The following is a 20,008-nucleotide window of genomic DNA, read 5'->3' as shown; positions in this document are numbered from 1 at the left end:
GGCAGAAATAGAATGATCCTTGTAAAACAACAAATATGTTTTTTGGTATCTGAGGAAAACAAAGAAAGCAATACAACAATTTGGAACTGTGTATGAAAAAATAGTAGAAATAATAACACAATGAGTCTAATCGGAAGTCAGGTGTGTTTATTTTGTTTTGTTTTCTTCTTTCCTTTTTTCCTTTTTTTGTACCTCTTTCTTTGGTCTTTTCCTCTTGGAACTGCTAAGAGATAAAGAGATAAAAGTTAAATATGAAAACTCGAGTAAGTTAAAAGTGATGTTTTGTAATTTTTCAATTATTGTTCATTTATTGTTAAAGTTGGTCAATTGTAATGAACTGATGTAGTAGCTACTGCGGGGGGGGGGTGTTATTTTTGAACTCTAAATAAAGCATGAATTTTATTATTATTATTTTTTAAAAAAGAAAGTCAAACGGAATCTGTTCCAGAAGTCCATTTGACTTCCAAAACATTCGGGAACCAAGGCGCGGCTTCCTGCAGCCAATCAGAAGCCATAGAAGTGACGACGGACGTTCGGGTTCCAAAGAATGTTTGCAAACCAGAACAATCACTTCTGGGTTTGCAGCATTCGGGAGCCAAAACGTTCATCTTGCAAGACGTTCGACTTCCAAGGTACGACTATACCTTGTTCCTTCTTAGTGGAAAGTTGAAGGGAGAGGAGACAGTTTGACGAAAATGTAGCAAAGTTTGAAGTATGCTGAGATGTTAACTTGTATTATCATCACCCTGTGGAACACAGGTCAGTCAGTGATATCCCAGTCATTTATTCCATCTAGAAGTTGTTAAAAATGAGTATATTCTCCATTGTCTTTTGTTCATTGTCTTGAACAAATGGATATATTTTCTTGTGCATGCAGTGTCAATAGCAATGCACAAGTTCCTTTATAGGGCTGCAATCCAACACTCTGGATTCTGGCTGGAATCCAACACTCACTTACTTCAGAGTAAATCCCACTAGAACTTACTGTGACTAATATCTAAGTAAACATGTATGGGATTATCAATCGGCATTATTTCTGAAAGGGTTTTTCTTTCCATGGCAAACCCTTCAACACTACAGCTCCTTGCAACAGCCACAAGACAGTGGAGAAGAAGTGTGTTATGGTGGGTGGAATATTATGGAACTCTCGTTATAAAGAAATGGTACCCTACAGTGTGATTTGCATCATGCTGTGTGAGCCGCCTACACTTTTCAGCAGTTGGTTCTGCGTCTGTAATTTATTGCTCCAGAAGCCATTATAATAACACAAGAAATGCCTCAGCAAGTGTGGAGGGAAGAACACATCACAGTCAGATTGTAATGACTATTTAGACTATTTAAACTCACTCAGCTTGTTCTGCATTAGAAAAACAAGCCCTATTAAATTACTTATTTTATACATTTTATTTGGCATTCTAGCTTCATTGTAGTCGAGATTAAACACCTTATTACACTTTTGAAGAGAGACGCTTATGAAAATAATTGCCCAGAAATTACTGTGTTAAGTGTAAAAACTGTTGGGTAGAAATCTGATTTTTAAAAAAACAAAACCCCAAAAACTTGTAGATCTCTGCTGGGCAAATATACTAGGTTTCTTAGAAGGAAATGTCTGTCCCATTTCAACAGAGTGCTATCAGAGTACAAGAACAATGTGGGAGGCAGCACTTATGAGTTATAAGCTCAACCTGATTGGCATTAGGGATAAGGTACAAAGGCTATGGGTTGCCTTTCGTTGGTTGGAGAGATCCTTGTGTCTCACTGGTCAGCTACTCCCCACCTTAAGCAGGGCAGCCCCTGGTCAATAAGGTGCCAACCAGCCAGTGTCTGCCTGTTTCAATGTGTCCTTGGAGCTCAGAGTATCATTTGGCAAACAGACCAACCCACTGCACCAGGCAACAAAGAAAATAAACATACCCTCTTGCACCTAGTAAACTGGAATATCAGGACAATATGTCCTGGCTTCTCTGCTGGCCTACTGCAGGTTAACAACTCACAGAAGATGGCCATCATTAATCGTGAGCTGGAAACACTCAACATTGATTTTGCCACTTTACGGGAGATCAGACTCACTTTGAATGGCAGCCTCTGAGAGAAGAACTACACCTTCTTCTAGCAAGGAGAGCATCCAGAAGAACCACATATTCATGGTGTAGGCTTCGCAGTGAGGAACCACTGACCAAGGGCTCAGCCACCTCCAATCCAGTTAACATCCTGAATGTGCTCCCACTATGTGCTTGGACATACAGATCAAGGACCTGTTCTAGAAGGAACTAGACCAGGCTCATTCTTGGTTCATCCTTGGATGCCTTCCCTATAAAGAAGGGTGTGAAACAGAGATGTGTTCTTGTCCCAACTCATTTTAGCATATTCTTCTCTCTATTAATCTCATATATCTTCAGTTTGACTGAAGACGGTGTGTACTTCCATTCAAGGAGTGATGTTGGTCTGTTCAACCTGGCATGTCTCCATGGCATGTTGTGAGATGTTGTTTGCAAATGACACGTCTACAAAGATTCATCAATCATTTTGCCCAAGCCTTCATGGAGTTCGGCCTCGCCATCAGCCTGACGAAGACCAACGTCTTGCATCAGGGCATCACCAGCACTCCGCACATTGGCATTGGTGACCACATGCTTGAGGTGGTAGACAAGTTTGTTTACCTGGGCTCCACCATCAACAACAACCTTTCCATTGACACTGACCTGGACAAGTGCATTGGTAAGGCAGCTACAGCAATGGCTCACCTCTCCAAAAGGTTATGAGAGAACAAGGAGAAGGAAGGGGGGAGTTCAAGGGGGAAGACAGACTGACAGTTTAAGCTCAGACTCAGAGGGAGGGCCACCAGAAATAGCCCATCCCATGACACGTAGGTGTGCAAGAAGTAATGAGAGGTGTGAACAGGAAAGGAAGTGAAAGTGGGGCTTTAAATGTGGGAAGAGGAAGGGGTGGAACTCAGACTCTGCAACAGCTAAATTGGAAGCAGATGCTGAGTGACTGAGCTCCAGAGTGATCTGTGTGTTTTGAGCAATAAACCTGAGTTAATTACTGCCGGAGTTGTCTCGCTTCTGTGGGAGAGAACCAACCATTACATAGGCAATATTTAACAGTTGATGGTGACATGACAAAAGAAACAATTGGCCATGGTTTACCACTCAGAAGTAAAGGAATATGTTTATTTTGCCAAGGTATTACAGATCCGTCAGAGGCAAGTGGGAAAAGTGCATTGGTGATCAAATCAGATCCTTAACACTGAAGTGCCTGCCTCTGCTATGCAGCCCCTGCTAACAAGCTAATGAAATTTCCTCTCCTTATGGTACAAGATGGTGCCTTCCTCTATTCTGTGTAAAAAAACAAACAAAACTACCTCAGCTGGATTGACAGTTGAATCTTTCTTCAACACTGGCAGCAGTCCTCCTCTGATTGCAACCAGCTCAGGGGGCACAGGACAGACTGTGTGGCACTTCGGTGCTCCGGGGTCTTGCTGTTTCTCCCCAGGCCTCAGCATCTTCTTCCAGAAGCGCCTTCTTCACTCTGTCTAATGGTAGGTCCGGCCCTGTCCAGCCTGTGCTTCTATAGCTACAGAGACCAAGAGGAAGTGAGGAAATGCCAATTTTTCATTGGGTGAGTTTTCGTATGATGGCTTTTCATGCCACTGTGCTGATGTCCTGCTTGTGGACGTTGCCCAGGAATCTAGTTTGACCATTGCGTGAACAGAATGTTGGAACTGATAGGCTCTTCTTACATTCTTATGACTGAAATGCTGGCATTAAAAAAAAAGGTTTTATTTCTTAATTAGTCTGAATTACTGTCTGTATTATCATTGAATGTTTGCACAAGATGAGAAAAAATATTCAGGTTACTTCAGATAATACTATTTTAAAAAACACTATTGATAACGTCTTTTTTCTCTTTCACCAGCTTATCAGACTACTCTTCTATAATGCTGATTAAAATTACAATCAGCTTCCTAGCCATCTAACTATCCTAGGTATCTTAAGAGATAAAGCAATCTTTTCTATCAATTAAGTGCATTTCTGAAAATGTGTAAGACTTCTCTGTGAATCTTTGATAAGAGCAAAATTTATTTGGAAGCTAAACTAACATTTCCTTCTTCAGTTATTTGCCACCTGCCCCTAAAATCATATGCAAGGGTTAAAGTGAACAGCACCATAAAAAATTAACAGCCCATGTTGGCTCTGTCTCTTGTAGCATGTGCATGTACATACTGTTAAATTTCTGCTGGTTTTGTTTGTTTTTCTCTAGTCTATTTCTGGTGGCTTAGTCAGCTTTTCTCTCTATTTTTCCATCTCTGTTCTTGATCCAGTATAAATCCCAGTCCAAACAGTGCTGGTGTAATTTCAGTGGCAGAATTCTTAAAGCTACAGTTCTTGTACATTAGGACTTTTCTCTTTTACCAGTTTTATTTTATGTTCCCATCACTTTTGGGTTCCATCATAATGACAGTTCTTTCCTCTTTCAGGGAAAAAGAACAACCACAAATCTGCAGCCTTAAATGTTCCAGACTGTAAGCTTACCTGTTGTCTGTACTATTTCTATTGCTCTTCATTCACCAAACTCGTTCCTGTCACATCTTTGAATGGCTCTAGTCTTTCTCTTGGCCACTTCTGTGTTTCATTTATCTTCCCCACTTTCTTCCACAAGTGTGGTCACTATGTGAGCTTCATAGTATGTCTTCTTCTTAGAATACTTCTCCTTTCCAGAGCATGCCTATTCCCTTGTGACAGCATGTAGCTATACCAGCCAGATTCCAAAAAGCTACTTTAGGCATCTTTTGTCTTGTCACCTCCCTCCCTCTCTCTTTTGAATAACACACAATATCACAAATGACTGCAGGTATTTTAGGCATGCCCCCTGAGATGTTTCCCCTTTCCCCCTCTTTTTTTCAATGATAGACTCCTGTGTTGTATCACAACCTGTAAATAGCTTCCTTAAAATGTCTGGTGCTCATGGGATAGGAACATAGAACAATACATGAAGAACAAACCACCCCACAACTCACATGTTCTGAGGACTTCTGTAACTATAGTCTTTTTCATATAGCCTCTTTTTCTCCACTACTGACACACTTGTACCAGAGACGAGTAGGAGAAATGTGAGGTGTCTTTGGGATGTGTATAGAATCCAGCCCACCCCTTGCCACTGTGTTCCACTGTACAATGCCTGAATAACTTTCACTGACTAAATACATATGAGTCTTGTGAACAGACCTGCCATCCTCCCTAACCTGCAGAGCCTAGAGGTTTCTTGTGTTCTCTGTGTGTATTTTATAAACAGAAGACTCCAGCACCCTGTTTTAACAGTGGCTGCCCAGCTGCTAATGGAAAACTTGTGAGCAGGATCTGAGTACAATAGCAACTGGCATTCAGAGGCTTACTCCTTTCAGTACTAAAGACAGTACAGCCTAGACATTTGTATAATCCTCTTTTAAAGCTCTCTAAGTTGGTGAGAGATGTGGTAATTACCACCTTGTGGTAGCTAACTCCATAGTTTAACTATGTGCTGTGCAAAGAAGTACTTAATTTTCTCTGTCCTGATTCTTCCAGCATTCTCCTTCACCAAATGATCCCAGTTTTTGGCACCATCACAGAAGGAATAGAACTTTTGTCTCTCAGCTTTTACCATATCACATGTAATTTTATATATCTCTGTCATGTCAAAGCTCACTTGGCTTTTATCTTATCTTTAAAAAAATCCCCAAATTGTGTCCCTTTCCTCAAAGGGAAGTTGTTCTAGCCTCTTGATAATATTGGTTACCCTTTTTTGAGCTGCACAATGTCATTTCTGAAGTAAGACGAGCTGTAGCTATATGCTTGTTGACACTCTCAAAGAACTGTAAAAGCTTCATGAGACAGAACTTGTCTTTGCAGAAGCCATTACATATCTAAACAAAAACTTTAATAAGTACAATTGTGTTTTGTTTTGTTTTTGTTTTGTTTTATATACTGGGGACTTTCCCCATAGCAATCCAAACAGACTCCCAATCATGCAAGATTGCTGTATTAGCTGGGAAATTAAGGGGTGGGGAATCCTAATTGAAATGGCATAGTACAGTGATTTGCACACCCAGATTTCTGTTCTACAACATTCTGCCCCACCCCACTTCACCTAAGTAATCAAAGAGGTAACTTTGCAGCAGATACGGTGCACTATTAATATTTTTATGTAATTAAGAAGTAAAAGTAGATAATAGTAGATAACAGTAGATAATAATAGTGTCATCTTAACTTGACTCTATTAAATACAATTCTAGCCCACTCAGTCCCAGTGACTTATGAAGAGGTTAGGAATTTAAAAACAGCAACAACAGCTAATAGAGAGAGCCAATTAAATACCATTACAAAAAAGGCAAGATTCTGAACCCTTTATAGTTATAAAAAGAATTGTGAAAATAGCAACTGTATATTAAGGTTTGCTTTGACAGGGGAAAAAAATGTTTGCAGAGCTGTACTCTTTGGTGGTAGTCATTTCCTTACAATTTCTCAGTCAATCCGTGAACTTTTCTGTTACATCAAAGTATATTTCCAACTGGGCATTAAAATCTACTTAAACCACAGCAGCTCATGCTCGGTGTGGGCACCACCTCCACCGTATCTATCAATTGATATTAACTTCTCCCACTGAGTTTATCTGCACTGCAAACGCATAATAAATCTGTGAAATGTGACACTTCAGCATTGGGCTTTTTTCCCTTTGCCTTCTGACAGTTCTTTCCCTTTGTATCTCTGGACTATAGAAAGTTAGATTCATAAATCTGAAAGGGTCCACAAGGTAATCCACCTGAAACCTCTGCCTGAGTGCAAGTACAGTTTTGCCCTGTGCCCCTCACCTTTAAACTTAATACATTGAAGACCATTATGCAGTTTGGAATGCACTATAGAAGAAGCAGGGTGTCCCCAGTTCTGATCTGCCTTTGAGTAAGGATGGATGGAATATTTTTTGTTTCATTTCACTGAGAGCCAGTGTGGTGTAGTGGTTAAGAGAAGTAGACTCATAATCTGGGGAACCGGTTTCGCGTCTCCGCTCCTCCACATGCAGCTGCTGGGTGACCTTGGGCTAGTCACACTTCTCTGAAGTCTCTCAGCCCCACTCACCTCACAGAGTGTTTGTTGTGGGGGAAGAAGGGAAAGGAGAATGTTAGCTGCTTTGAGACTCCTTCAGGTAGTGATAAAGTGGGGGATATCAAATCCAAACTCTTCTTCTTCTTTTTTCAGAGTTGAATGATTTAGAATTTGGGTCTAATAGCCACCCCTCTTTTTTGAAACCATTCATCTTTCACAAAGGTGGGGTATATTCAGCAACTTTCAGGCAGAGAAGTGAGGTGAATTTTGCAAAACATTCATATTACTTTAAGCTCAAATATTAAGTTGGTGAGGGTTTTTCCAAGTGTCAGCTTGGGCCTAATGGAGGCAGCCATCCTTCACCCTGCAGAACATCTCCTGAAAACAATCCTACATTGCCATGCTGTATTGTTCCCTAGGAGCTTCACCTCCCACAGAGGACCTATGAGGATCGTCCACCCTCAGAGACTGACCGAGTCAATCACTTTCCAGACTGCCCTGAGGGATATCCAGGCTGATATGACTGGCAGTCCTGTAGAAGCCATGGTTGACTTAAGGAATATCTGAATGGATAAGGCCCTTGACACAGATAAGACTGAGACACTGTTAGTGGGTGGTTCCCTAGACTGGATGGATGGGTAGTACCTTGCTCTTTATGAAGTTACACTCCTTCTGAAGGAATGGTACATAGCTTGTGGGTACTTCTGGATCCTCTGCTGTTGCTTGAGGCTTGGGTAGCAGAGTGCCTTCCATTAGCTTTGACTGGTGGCCCAGCTGCGCCCCTATCTGGACAGGGATAGCCTAATTTCTGTCGTCTATGCTCTGGGTAACCTCCAGGCTAGATTACTGCAACATGTTCTATATGGAGCTGTCTCTGGACAGTTCAGAAACTTCAGCTGATGCAGAATTTGATGGCCAGGTTGCTCACTGCGGAAAGAAAGTTTGAACATATTACACCAATTCTGCCCCAAGGACACTGGCTGTCAATTAGTTTCTGGGTCCAATTCAAAGTGCTGGTTTTGACCTATAAAGCTTTAAATGGCTGAGTACTGCAATACCTCAAGGAACGCCTCTCTCCATATGAACCTACCCGGACCATTCTGAGGCCTTTCTTTGTGTGCCTCCTCCATGAGAGGTCCAGAGGGGGGCAGCACAAGTACAGGCCTTTTATGCAGTGTCTCCCCCTTTGGGAAATGTTCTCACAAGGGAGGGAGAGAATGCTTAACCTTGTATGCCCTTTTAAATGTGTTTGTGGAGGCGGGGTTACTGGTTTGTTTTTGTTCTTATTTTTATTATGCATTTTGTCATTTTATTTTGTCTTTTTATGCAGTGAACTGCCTTGAGATCTTCGGATGAAGGGCGCTAAACTAAATGATCAATTAATTAATCAATCAATTAAATTGTTCACCTCTCTGGGTGCAGGCACACACATACACATCAGACTCTGAAAATCTCACAAATATAAAAAATTCACAGGTTTGAATGGCTGAAGTATTTAAAAGAGTTTATATTATGTGTCCAGAGAAGTTTGGCTCACATTACTTTCCATTAAACATCTTGTTTGGGTTTATAGATCTATTTATGTACAGAAGAAGTGATAACAGAAGTTTCTGTTATGGAGCAATAGTAATAAAAAAGGGAGATAAAACATAGAAAAACCAGTCTAGCAATTATTCTAAGAATAAGAACTATTTGTTAAGACATTTATGCAAATCAGATATCTGCTTCTCATTAGACAGAAATGGTTCACCATTTTGTTACAGATGGATAATTGCCCTCACAGCTAAAATGACATTATAAAGTGAGGCTGCAGGTCAGTTTTTATCCCTGTCACAATGTTTTCCTATCAACCCAAAATTTAATTTTACACATTTGCATTTCATTTCCCTCTTCCTGGCAAAAATGAGTAAACATGTTTAAAAATTAATGGATATTTTAACACAGGTCATCTGGCTTCTGACTGACAAGTGGCAAAGAGATATGGAAAGGAGAGGAAAATGATCAATTTTGCTTCAATTCTGAAGGCTAGATGACAGATTCCCCCCCCCCCTTCCCTTGGATGGCATTCATGTGACAAAGTAAAGTGGGTAGATTGGTTTCTGTTGGAATGAATTACAATTTATTCCTGTGATGCATCCTAACATGATATATTTAAAGATTGACATTTGCAGTAGGCACTACCTCACTCTAACTCTAAACTTGCCAGGTTTTCTGTGGACACAATGTTGCAGAATTTATCAGGGTCACAGCCTTGAATCAGGGCTTGAACTGAACTCCAAAACCTCCGTGCTATAGACGATATTATTGATACAATGGAGTTACACATATCCAGCACTACATAGCATCAGGATGTTAATGGACTGGATGGGTAGGATGTGGCCTGCTCTGAAGATGCAGGTTGAGGACACTTCTGGATTCAACCCTGTTGCATGAGGCTCAAGTGGCCTCTGTGGAATCAGCTTTGGCTGGTGGCCTAGCTGCACCCCTGTCTGGAGAGGGATAGCCTAACTTCTATTGTCTATGCTCTGCTAACCTCTAGGTTAGATTACTGCAATGTGCTATGGTTTAGAAACTGCAGCTGGTGCAAAATTCAGCAGGCAGTCTGAGCACATAACACCAGTTTTGGCAATGGCTACTGATTAGTTTCCAGAATCAATTCAAAGTATTGGTTTTGACCTATAAAGATCTAATATGCAGCTCAGGAGAGCAGTACCTCAGTATCTCCTCACATGAACTAATCCAGACCCTGCAATCTTCATTTGAAGCCCTTCTCCATGAGCCCTTCCATGGGATGTCCAAACAGAAGCAGTTTTAGGGTGGCATGATCAATGCAGCAGCACTGGGAACCAAGTGTCATGGACGAGGAGTCAGCTTCACCTGCAGAATAGCAGCCTGAAGGGGGAGAAGGTGGAGTGACTCCACCTGCAACTGATCAGCCTTCAAGAACACAGAGAAGGCACTAACGTGAACCAGCTGGCTTCAGTTTTCTTAAGCAGAACTTCCAGCAGCAGTCAGGTGCTGGTAACAACACTTGTAGTACCTGGCTCTATCTTGCTGCTTCCTGCTCATTTTGAATCTTCATAATAATAATAATAATAATAATTTATTATTTATACCCCGCCCATCTGGCTGGGTTTCCCCAGCCACTCTGGGCGGCTTCCAAAAGAATATTAAAATACTATGATACATCAAACATTAAAAGCTTCCCTAAACAGGGCTGCCTTCAGATGTCTTCTAAAAGTCTGGTAGTTGTTGTTCTCTTTGACATCTGGTGGGAGGGCGTTCCACAGGGAGGGCGCCACTACCGAGAAGGCCCTCTGCCTGGTTCCCTGTAACTTGGCTTCTCGCAGTGAGGGAACCGCCAGAAGGCCCTCGGTGCTGGACCTCAGTGTCCGGGTAGAACGATGGAGGTGGAGACGCTCCTTCAGGTATACTGGACCGAGGCCGTTTAGGGCTTTAAAGGTCAGCACCAACACTTTGAATTGTGCTCGGAAACGTACTGGGAGCCAATGTAGGTCTTTCAAGACCGGTGTTATATGGTCTCGGCGGCTGTTCCCAGTCACCAGTCTGGCTGCTGCATTCTGGATTAGTTGTAGTTTCCGGGTCACCTTCAAAGGTAGCCCCACGTAGAGCGCATTGCAGTAGTCCAAGCGGGAGATAACCAGAGCATGCACCACTCTGGCGAGGCAGTCCGCGGGCAGATAGGGTCTCAACCTACGTACCAGATGGAGCTGGTACACAGCTGCCCTGGACACGGATTTAACCTGTGCCTCCATGGACAGCTGTGAGTCCAAAATGACTCCCAGGCTGCGCACCTGGTCCTTCAGGGGCACGGTTACCCCATTCAGGACCAGGGAATCCCCCACACCTGCCCGCCTCCTGTCCCCCAGAAACAGTACTTCTGTCTTGTCAGGATTCAACCTCAATCTGTTTGCCGCCATCCATCCTCCAACCGCCTCCAGACACTCACACAGGACCTTCACCGCCTTCACTGGTTCTGATTTAAAGGAGAGGTAGAGCTGGGTGTCATCTGCATACTGATGAACACCCAGTCCAAACCCCCTGATGATCTCTCCCAGCGGCTTCATATAGATATTAAAAAGCATGGGGGAGAGGACAGAACCCTGAGGCACCCCACAAGTGAGAGCCCAAGGGTCTGAACACTCATCCCCCACCACCACTTTCTGAACACGGCCCAGGAGGAAGGAGCGGAACCACTGTATGACAGTGCCCCCAGCTCCCAGCCCCTCAAGACGGTCCAGAAGGATGTTATGGTCGATGGTATCAAACGCCGCTGAGAGATCCAGCAGAACTAGGAAACAGCTCTCACCTTTGTCCCTAGCCCGCCGGAGATCATCAACCAGTGCGACCAAGGCAGTTTCAGTCCCGTGATGAGGCCTGAATCCCGATTGGAAGGGATCCAAATGGTCCGCTTCTTCCAGGCGTGCCTGGAGTTGTTCAGCAACCACTCGCTCAATCACCTTGCCCAAGAATGGAAGATTTGAGACTGGGCGATAGTTGGCCATCGTGGCCGCATCTAAAGATGGTTTTTTAAGAAGCGGTTTAATAACCGCCTCTTTCAGCGGGTCTGGGAAGGCTCCCTCACGGAGGGAAGCATTCACCACCCCACGAAGCCCATCGCCCAGCCCTTCCCGGCTAGCTTTTATAAGCCAGGATGGGCAAGGATCAAGGAGACAGGTGGTTGGTTTCACTCGTCCAAGCAGCCTGTCCACATCCTCGGAGGTAACAGATTGGAATTGATCCCACACAATTTGACTAGACAGGACTCTAGCACTCCCCCGCCCCGGCCCTGCTCCCACGGTGGCGTCTACCTCTTCCCGAATCTGAGCGATTTTATCTGCAAAAAACTTTGCAAAATCATTGCAGGAGATCATGTGGCCCGTATTGGGCCCCGATGTAGCAGGTGGTTCCGCTAAATTGCGGACCACCTGAAAAAGTCTCCTGCTGCTGTTTTCTGCAGATGCAATAGAGGCGGCGAAGAAAGCCTTCTTCGCCGTCGCTACCGCCACTTGGTAGGCTCGACACTGAGCTCTAACCTGTGTCCGGTCAGCTTCAGAATGGGTCATCCGCCACCGGCGCTCTAGCCGTCTCAACGATTGTTTCATTGCCCTCAGATTCGTGGAAAACCACGGGGCCATCCGGGCTCCATGCAATCGGAGAGGGCGCTTCGGAGCCAAACAGTCAATAGCCCTGGTTAACTCCACATTCCAGCGGGCCACCAGGGAATCAGCTGAAAGGCCATCAACATGGGATAAAGCATCCCCTACCGCTCTCTGGAAACCATTTGGATCCATTAAGTGGCAGGGGCGGACCATCCGAATCGGTCCCACCTCCCTGCAGAGGGGAAGGGTCGCGGAGAAGTCAAGTTGCACCAGGAAGTGGTCTGACCATGGCACTTCTTTTGTTTCGCTTTTACTTAGTGTCAGAACACCAACATCCATGGAGGTAAACACCAGGTCCAAGGCATGTCCGTGGCTATGGGTTGGGCCAAACTTATTCAGGGACAGCCCCATGGAGGCCATGCTTTCCACGAAGTCCCGAGCGGCCCCTTGTAAGGTCGTGTCGGCATGGATGTTAAAATCCCCTAGGACAACCAAACTAGGTGTCTCCAGGAGAATATCCGCCACGACCTGAAGCAGCTCGGGCAGGGAATCCTTGGTGCAGCGGGGAGGTCGGTACACCAAAAGGAATCCTGTACTGCCCCTATTGCCCAACTTCCAGAACATGCACTCAGAGAACTGGGTCTTCCCAATAGGATGCCTGGTGCAAACTAATGACTTCCTAAAAATCACTGCAACCCCCCCTCCCCGCCCACAGGGCCTGGGTTGCTGTGCGTAAGAGAAACCTGGTGGACAAGCAGCGGCAAGAACAGGCCCACCTGCTTCATCCAACCAAGTCTCTGTTACACAAGCCAGGTCAAATCCTCCATCCATGATCACGTCATGGATGGCAGTGGTCTTATGAATCATTGACCTGGCATTGCACAGCAGCACCTTCAGGCTATGTGGGTATCCCTTGCTGATTCTAGTATCCGTCCGGACAGGACCAGACCCGGAGGCAGGGATAGTCCTCAGACAACGACTAAACCTGCCTCCTCTGTAATGACATGGTCTGGTCTTAGCGTAACTCCTCCTCCTACCCGTGATCACTGAGATCGGTTGTCCCAGCGCATCCCCCTCCGTGGAACATACCCCAGCCATTTTGTTGGCTGGGACCCACTCCCCGGCAGCCCTGACCCTTCCCCTTAAGAACAAAATAAGACCTTAAAACAATAAAAAACCCCAGAAAACAAAAAACAATACAAATGAAAAACTATAAAAATTACAAATCCATTAAAATCAAACAAATTCCCAACTAAACATCCATCCCACCCCCATCCCCGTCCCCGCATATACAAAAAAATGAAAGGAAAAGGAACATTTTAAAACAAACTCTGCGCCCCTCCGGATCCCCCTGGGTCGCAGCAGCAGTGACAACAACCGTCCCTGTGAGGCCTGTCAGGCCCCGCCCTGGGCCAGGTGGTGAGTGGCAGGAAGGAGCAGGGCCCTCAGACACCCACACAGGAGAGTCCTCCTGGGCAGCAGAGCGCAGCAGTCCTTGTGAGGCCTCAGGCCCCGCCCCGGGCCAGATGGTGAGTGGCAGGAAGGAGCAGGGCCCTCAGACACTCACACAGGAGAGTCCTCCTGGGCAGCAGAACGCAGCAGTCCTTATGAGGCCTCAGGCCCCGCCCCAGGCCAGATGGTGAGTGGCAGGAAGGAGCAGCCTCTGATCATCAGATTCCCTGATCCCTGGACTGTCTGACCACACGAGTTGCTGTTTTCCCAACCTTAGGACTGGACCTGACTTTGGATGCTGACTGTCCTTCCAGGCAAGTACACCTAAGAGACTCTTCTGGTTGGCTGGCCTCCCACTCAACTGAGCTCTACACACTGTTGCTTAGCAATGAGACTATGACACCGCACTGCAGGGAGCACCACAACAATGATGCAGAACAAAGCACAAGAGGCCAAATTTTAGCATTGTACAGGGCACTGCTGAAATTTGAGAGCCCAAAGTCCCCCACTGGTTCAGGGGGTGGCAGCATTAGAATGGGCCTTTTCAATGGTGGTTCCTCACTTGCGGAATGCTTTCTTAAGGGAGGCTCCATCTTTATCTGCTTTTCGGCACCAGGCAAAAGTATGTCTTTATACATGGGCTTTTGGCCCTTAGTTTGAAGAATTTTAAAGTATCTGAGGCCTCTTTTGGTGAAGCAGAATCTGCTAGACCTGTATTTTATTTGTAGAGATGTGTGTCTGTGTTTGCTTTTTTAGTTTTTTATTGGTTGTGTTTATTGTAATTGGATTTATTATTTCTTTTATTATTTCTATTTATATTTCTGCGGCTAGAGGGTGGCACCGACTAACTACTGTTCAGACCCTTGGTTTATGGACTGTGAAGTCCTACAGGGTTATTGGCTTGTGCTCCTGTTAGTGAACATTGCCTGATGGATTGTGATGCAAGATAGGATTTTCTCTGTGGCAGCACCCCAGTTATGGAGCTTCCTCTGGCAATATGGCTGGCCTCATCACTGATGAGTTTCAGAAGTCAACTTGAGTCTTAAGAACAGGCATTTGGGTAAGGTTTATAAGTTGAATGTGGTGGCTTTAATGTTGCTATGGAATTAGTTTCATAGTGTGACTTTGTGCTTTAATTAACGGTTTGGTTGGTTTTTACACCATTGTTTTATTGCCTTGTTCACCATCATGGGATGAAGGATGGTCCAGAAATATACATAATTTAAAAGTAAATGAAGGAGGAGACTTGGAAAGTTCCAGCATGAGGAAGGCATTGGAATGCAATGGCTTCATATTTTATAAAACTATAGAAGTATCTATAAGCATAGTCATGTATAACACCATAATAGCTCTTTGATATGCATCAGTCTCATAATCACACAATTATTATGTGTGCTTTAACTACAAGCCTCAGCTAGAGTGTCCTTTTGTAATCTTTGTATGCAAAAATGAAGCTTTCAAAAACAACCTTAACAATTATCAGTGTTCACTGTTTTCTGTTCTACATCAAAATTATTTTTGCACAATGGAATGTGAAACTGCAAAAAGCAAGTGTAAATTATCCCTTGATGTTTTCTAAGTAGTGATGGGTGGAATTGTGGGAGATAGTTTGCTCTGATGGAGGAGACAATTATTAGTTACTATAACTAAGAAACCATGAATACTTTTTCAATATGACAGTTACAGAAACAGCAATTGACCACTGAACTCCTCTACAAAATTGATCTAGCTAAAGGATTAGAGGCTGTATAGACAGTGTGCGGGTTCAGGTGTAACACTAATCCATAGTTACGAGAATCAGCTGCAGCAAGCCTTGGGCCAGCACACTATCCTCTCCTACAGTGCAGGTAGGAGAAGGAATTTGGAACCTTTCACTACTGCATCAGCCAAACCCAGACAAATTGTACATTATCTTATATGTGATTAGTTGATGCAAGCCAAACTATAGTTTATGGAGCTAGTTTGCATCAACCAACCACACTTAGCATTAACCACAGTTTAGGACTAAGTCAGCATACTTAATATTTACACCACTTATATGTAACCAAAACTAAAAGGATACAAGTGTGCATAAAAACTGTGTTTACTGATGTGTATGTATGGACATCAGTAACTGTCCAACGGTTTGACTTTACCCCCAAAGGCACACGCTTCCATTGTCTCCAGAGATAAACAGATGCCAACAGCAACAATGATGTATAGGTGTGCAAAATTGCAAGTTAATATTACTGTAATTTAAACAGAAATCTAATACATACCTCATAGTGGGGGAGACTGTGTCCATGGGTGATTCCAAACAGGCATGTACTGTATTGTACGATGAGTGCAGAATCCACGTTATATAATTGGCATCAAAATGCAACCTCTCTTTATCCACCTAAATTTAATCTAGATTTACCTTTTCTGTGAAACAACTGGGTCCCCACCCCACTGCAAAAAACCCCCACTAGTATTTGCAATATCTGAATGAGCCATTTTCAATATTACATTCCCATCTAGATTGTCCTCTGGGTACACTGAGTACACTGCCCGGGTTCCCACTGTTGATGGTCACCTGGAACGCCCTGCTCTCTTGTCTAATGAATTTTTATTTTTAAACCAGACTGAGATTGCACAGCCCTTGAAACAGAAGATGCCTTCACAGATGCTCCAAGTGTCCCTATTTTCCAGGGACGTCTCTGATTTAGAGAAGCCGTCCTGGTTTCTGATTTGAACATGGAATGTCTTGCTTTTTCTTAGGATGTCCCTATTTTCATCGGAGAAATGTTGGAGGGTATGTCCTCAAGCACTGTCCTCTGTAAAGTAGGACACATGACCATTCTAATGCTAAACTAAGACAGAAGCAGATTAAAAATAAAAAAACCAACTTTCTCATCATGGCTAAACTGGGAGGGGAAGCCTGTGTGACCCCAATGTTCACTGAGCCTTGTTCTTGTAATGTTGAAGCATGCCTTAATGTTGCATCCAAATGCAGCCAGTATCAGAAAATAAGCCCGTCCTCCTGCCATCCTTTCCCCTCTGATTTAATTCTTTAGCTTCACTGTGCTTCTGAGATTTCCCTCCTGTACAAATAATCCCTCCTGGTCATTTCCTTCCATCATTCCTTAGATCAGGTCTTGGAGTGCAAACAGTAGTTTCGGGTACGTTCCCATGAGTAGATTTGCTTTTGGAGAGGTCTCCAGCATAGCCACTTGAAACAGAGGCCTCCCGAACCAGCAGATCTCATCTCCTAGTGACTTCTTGGAAAGGGTCAAGCGTCCTCCCTGGAATATTTGTATCATCTTATTCAGGCCTGGACTAAATGTCAAAAGGTTTGCTGGAGCAAATGGAAAGATTCAGCTAAAAATGATTCTTCTGTAAAGAGTAACATGCAGGTTCAATAATAAAACTTTCAGCATAAGAAGCTTAGCCCTCTTTCTCTGCCAGTCTTAAAAAGATACTGCCACCTGCTCTTATCTGAATAGCCACCAATAACTGTCAGTTCCATTTCACTTTTTTGTGCCTTGCCAGAGAACACAATAGTCTTCTTTTGTGTCTCTTCATTTATCTCAGAGTGTTTAGAGTATTCATTTGATGTGCTGAGTATGATAAAGCAGTTACAGATGGATTATCAGGTGATACACTTCCTTCAAGTGATAATGCAATTTAAAATGGGGGCAGAGCTCTCGGTATTTTGTTGCAAAAAAGAGAGAAGGATATTAATTGACAGGAAAAGGTATAGAAGCTGGGGGGGGGGGGTTAGAATAATAAAAAAGTGACTTTCTCTTGTGACACTGTAGAGAGATGTCTCTGGAATAATTTTGCCACTGTGGCACATTTGAGATGTAAGAAACATTAACAATGAGGAGGGCTTTAGGTGAAGATCACTCTGCATCGTAGATGGCATTATCTGCTGATTTAGCTGGGCTGAAAACTGCTGAAAAAATAATCCTTTTGTGCCCTTGTCAGAGGCTTGGGCCTGAAGTAATAGAAAATCAGCTTTACCTGAGTCAGATAATCATTACAAAATGAATTTCGTTCTTCACTAGCTCAAAGTAGTAATTGGGAGAAAAATGTTTGATGGGGATGATGAATATTATTTTAAGTTAAAGCTTACTTAAGATATGCGTATAAAATACTAGGTGCTACTAATAATTAAGCTATTCTGTGTACCTGTAAATTATCTGTCTTGATTGAAAAAGAGATGATTACTTAAAATGGATCTTTTTATCTTTTAAATCCCCCACCCCACCCCCAAATCTTACTGTTTCTCCTTTTCCTTAGCATTCACAAGAGGCATTCAGTTAATCATACCGAGGTCTCTCCCTTAGCACTGTAGTAGCTGATTACCCAGCAGGAGGTGCAGTTCCAGCAGGGTAAGTCAGAATGGTGTTGCCAGTTCCCTGGAGAGGGACATCCTGGAAAAATACCAAGGTTGAGAACTGTCATATTCACAGCAGTAGGTGCATTTTCCTCAGAAATTAATGGAGCAAGCTGGGCAAAAAAAAAATGTTTTTAAACTACATCTTCCCTAGAGTAAGATGCAAATTCAAAGCCCCTTTTGAAGCACTGGAATGAAAGTTGAAGATAAGACTTTTTAGGGGTTTTTGACATTGATAATATAGGCAACTCCAGCAGTACGAATATTAAATTGAAATGGAAGATAAGTGGGGCAGATGTTGCTCATGCTGGCTCAAAATACAATCATAACTCTTCTGAGAGCTAGATTGAAGCATTCACGAAATTTTACAGGCATAAAACATAACTAGGGTTTGATAAAATGAAATGAAAGCTGTCAGGACCATTAAAATATGGACAAAGACATGATACCTCAAAACTACTCTCAGGACTCCTTTATGCCTGAGAGATCAAAACTGTCCCAAAACATTTCTCTGTAAGAAAGCCACAGCATAGCTAGATAAATCCCCAACTTTGAGTATAGACTCCATTGCAGATCGTGACCATGATGATGGCAATAATAGCTCAACAAACTCACTTTCTTCCCCTACTAATTCAGACAAGTTTAGACCACTACAGGAAAACATCTTTCATAAGCCTCTACAATCTGAGTTTTGAGGATTGATAAGTTTAGTGTCCATTGAAAATGGTTTCTACAACACTTGGAATAAGGAGATTCATAGATTTTAGGGTCAAAAGGGTCCAGTGAGATTAAGTGGTGTGACCTACATTGCAGAGGCCAACTTAATCTCTTCCATTTATTACTTTCTCAAACCCGGTATATCCTATTTGCTAAAGTATGGCTTTTAAAGTGGCACCTAAACTTTGCAGAAAATCCACTGTTATGATTACGGTAATAATAAAGTAACAGTTTGATCTATTTGTTAATCATCCATGCTTATTTGAAAGTATGCTTTATTTCTAATGTGAATTTGTTCACCAAGCCATTGGTTATATTTTGTATTATTTCTGAATTTTAAAACACATATCACAGCTGTTGTATTGTCATTAGAAATAAATAAATAAATAAATAAATACATACATACATACATACATACATACATACTATACAACAAAGATTAAGGTAAGGCTGAGCTAAAAACTAAAGGTACCGTTCTTTTGATGGCAGTACTTTTAGCTTTTTAGCTCAGCTTTATCGTAATCTTTGTTGCATAATATTTTTATATATAGAAGAAAACAAGTTTCTGAAATAGAATGTTTTTAAGGTTCTATTTGTTTGCCCCCCCTCAAAAAAAAAACCATGCATAGCAATTATCCAGTTGTGATCCAAGCTTTTCAGGCACCACAGAACTTCATCCACACCTTACATTTAAAGCACTATTATACCACTTTATAAGAGTTATGACTTTCCCCTAAAGAATCCTGAGAACTGTCGTTTGTTAAGCATCCTAAGAGTTAGGAGACTCGTATTCTCATCACAGAACTACAATTTCCAGAAGGTGAAATCAATCCACCTCCGAATAGAACTTTGTGAACTAGAGGGACAGCCATGACTGTTTCAGTGGCATAATACTGCTTTAAATGTGTGGTGTAGATTTGACCGTACAAAGAGAAAGTCTCATGATGCCTAGCATAGGAGCCAACTCCTAGTGGCCGAGGTGGCTTCACCCTCCCAATAAAATATTTGACGAGGCCAGGGGGGAATGGTGTGTGTGATCAATTATGCAGGGTGGGGCTTAACTGCAGCCCCCCCCCCCAATATTTTATTCAATGTGGCACCCCTGATGCCTAGGATTCCTAGCTTTCTCAAGATGTGAGTAGGGCGAGACTAGGGAAAACCTGTATCAGGCTGGAGTAAAACTACAAGGACAGCAACTGAGACCAGGCAGCCTAGACCCCAGCCTCAACATCCTGCATCTTCCATGAGTTGTAGCTTCACATCAGCCACACTTCCAT

The 20,008-nt window shown here is 43.1% G+C and overlaps 1 protein-coding gene and 1 long non-coding RNA gene across 4 annotated transcripts in view; one reads left to right on the top strand and one right to left on the bottom strand.

The window, feature by feature from the left end:
• TENM3 (teneurin transmembrane protein 3) overlaps positions 1–20,008 on the top strand; it is a 974,114-nt gene that overhangs the window by 133,564 nt on the left and 820,542 nt on the right. The window lies entirely within an intron of this gene.
• Positions 133–10,160, bottom strand: LOC308485564. Of its 3 annotated transcripts, none has more exons than XR_013990617.1 (3): positions 10,120–10,160; positions 3,365–3,760; positions 133–223 (listed from the first exon to the last, which is right to left on the bottom strand). It is a non-coding gene; the product is annotated as an uncharacterized lncRNA (long non-coding RNA). The 3 variants fall into 3 exon arrangements; XR_013990618.1 differs by lacking the exon at positions 133–223 and adding an exon at positions 7,725–8,006 and having other exon boundaries at positions 2,322–3,760; XR_013990619.1 differs by lacking the exons at positions 133–223; positions 10,120–10,160 and adding exons at positions 7,725–8,006; positions 9,793–10,111 and having other exon boundaries at positions 2,322–3,760.

Source organism: Podarcis pityusensis (genome assembly GCF_964106645.2).
Source record: "Podarcis pityusensis genome assembly, chromosome: 9".
Taxonomy (NCBI): Eukaryota; Metazoa; Chordata; class Lepidosauria; order Squamata; family Lacertidae; genus Podarcis; species Podarcis pityusensis.
Note: the sequence above shows the minus strand (reverse complement) of the source record. Positions and strands in the feature narration are given on the sequence as shown.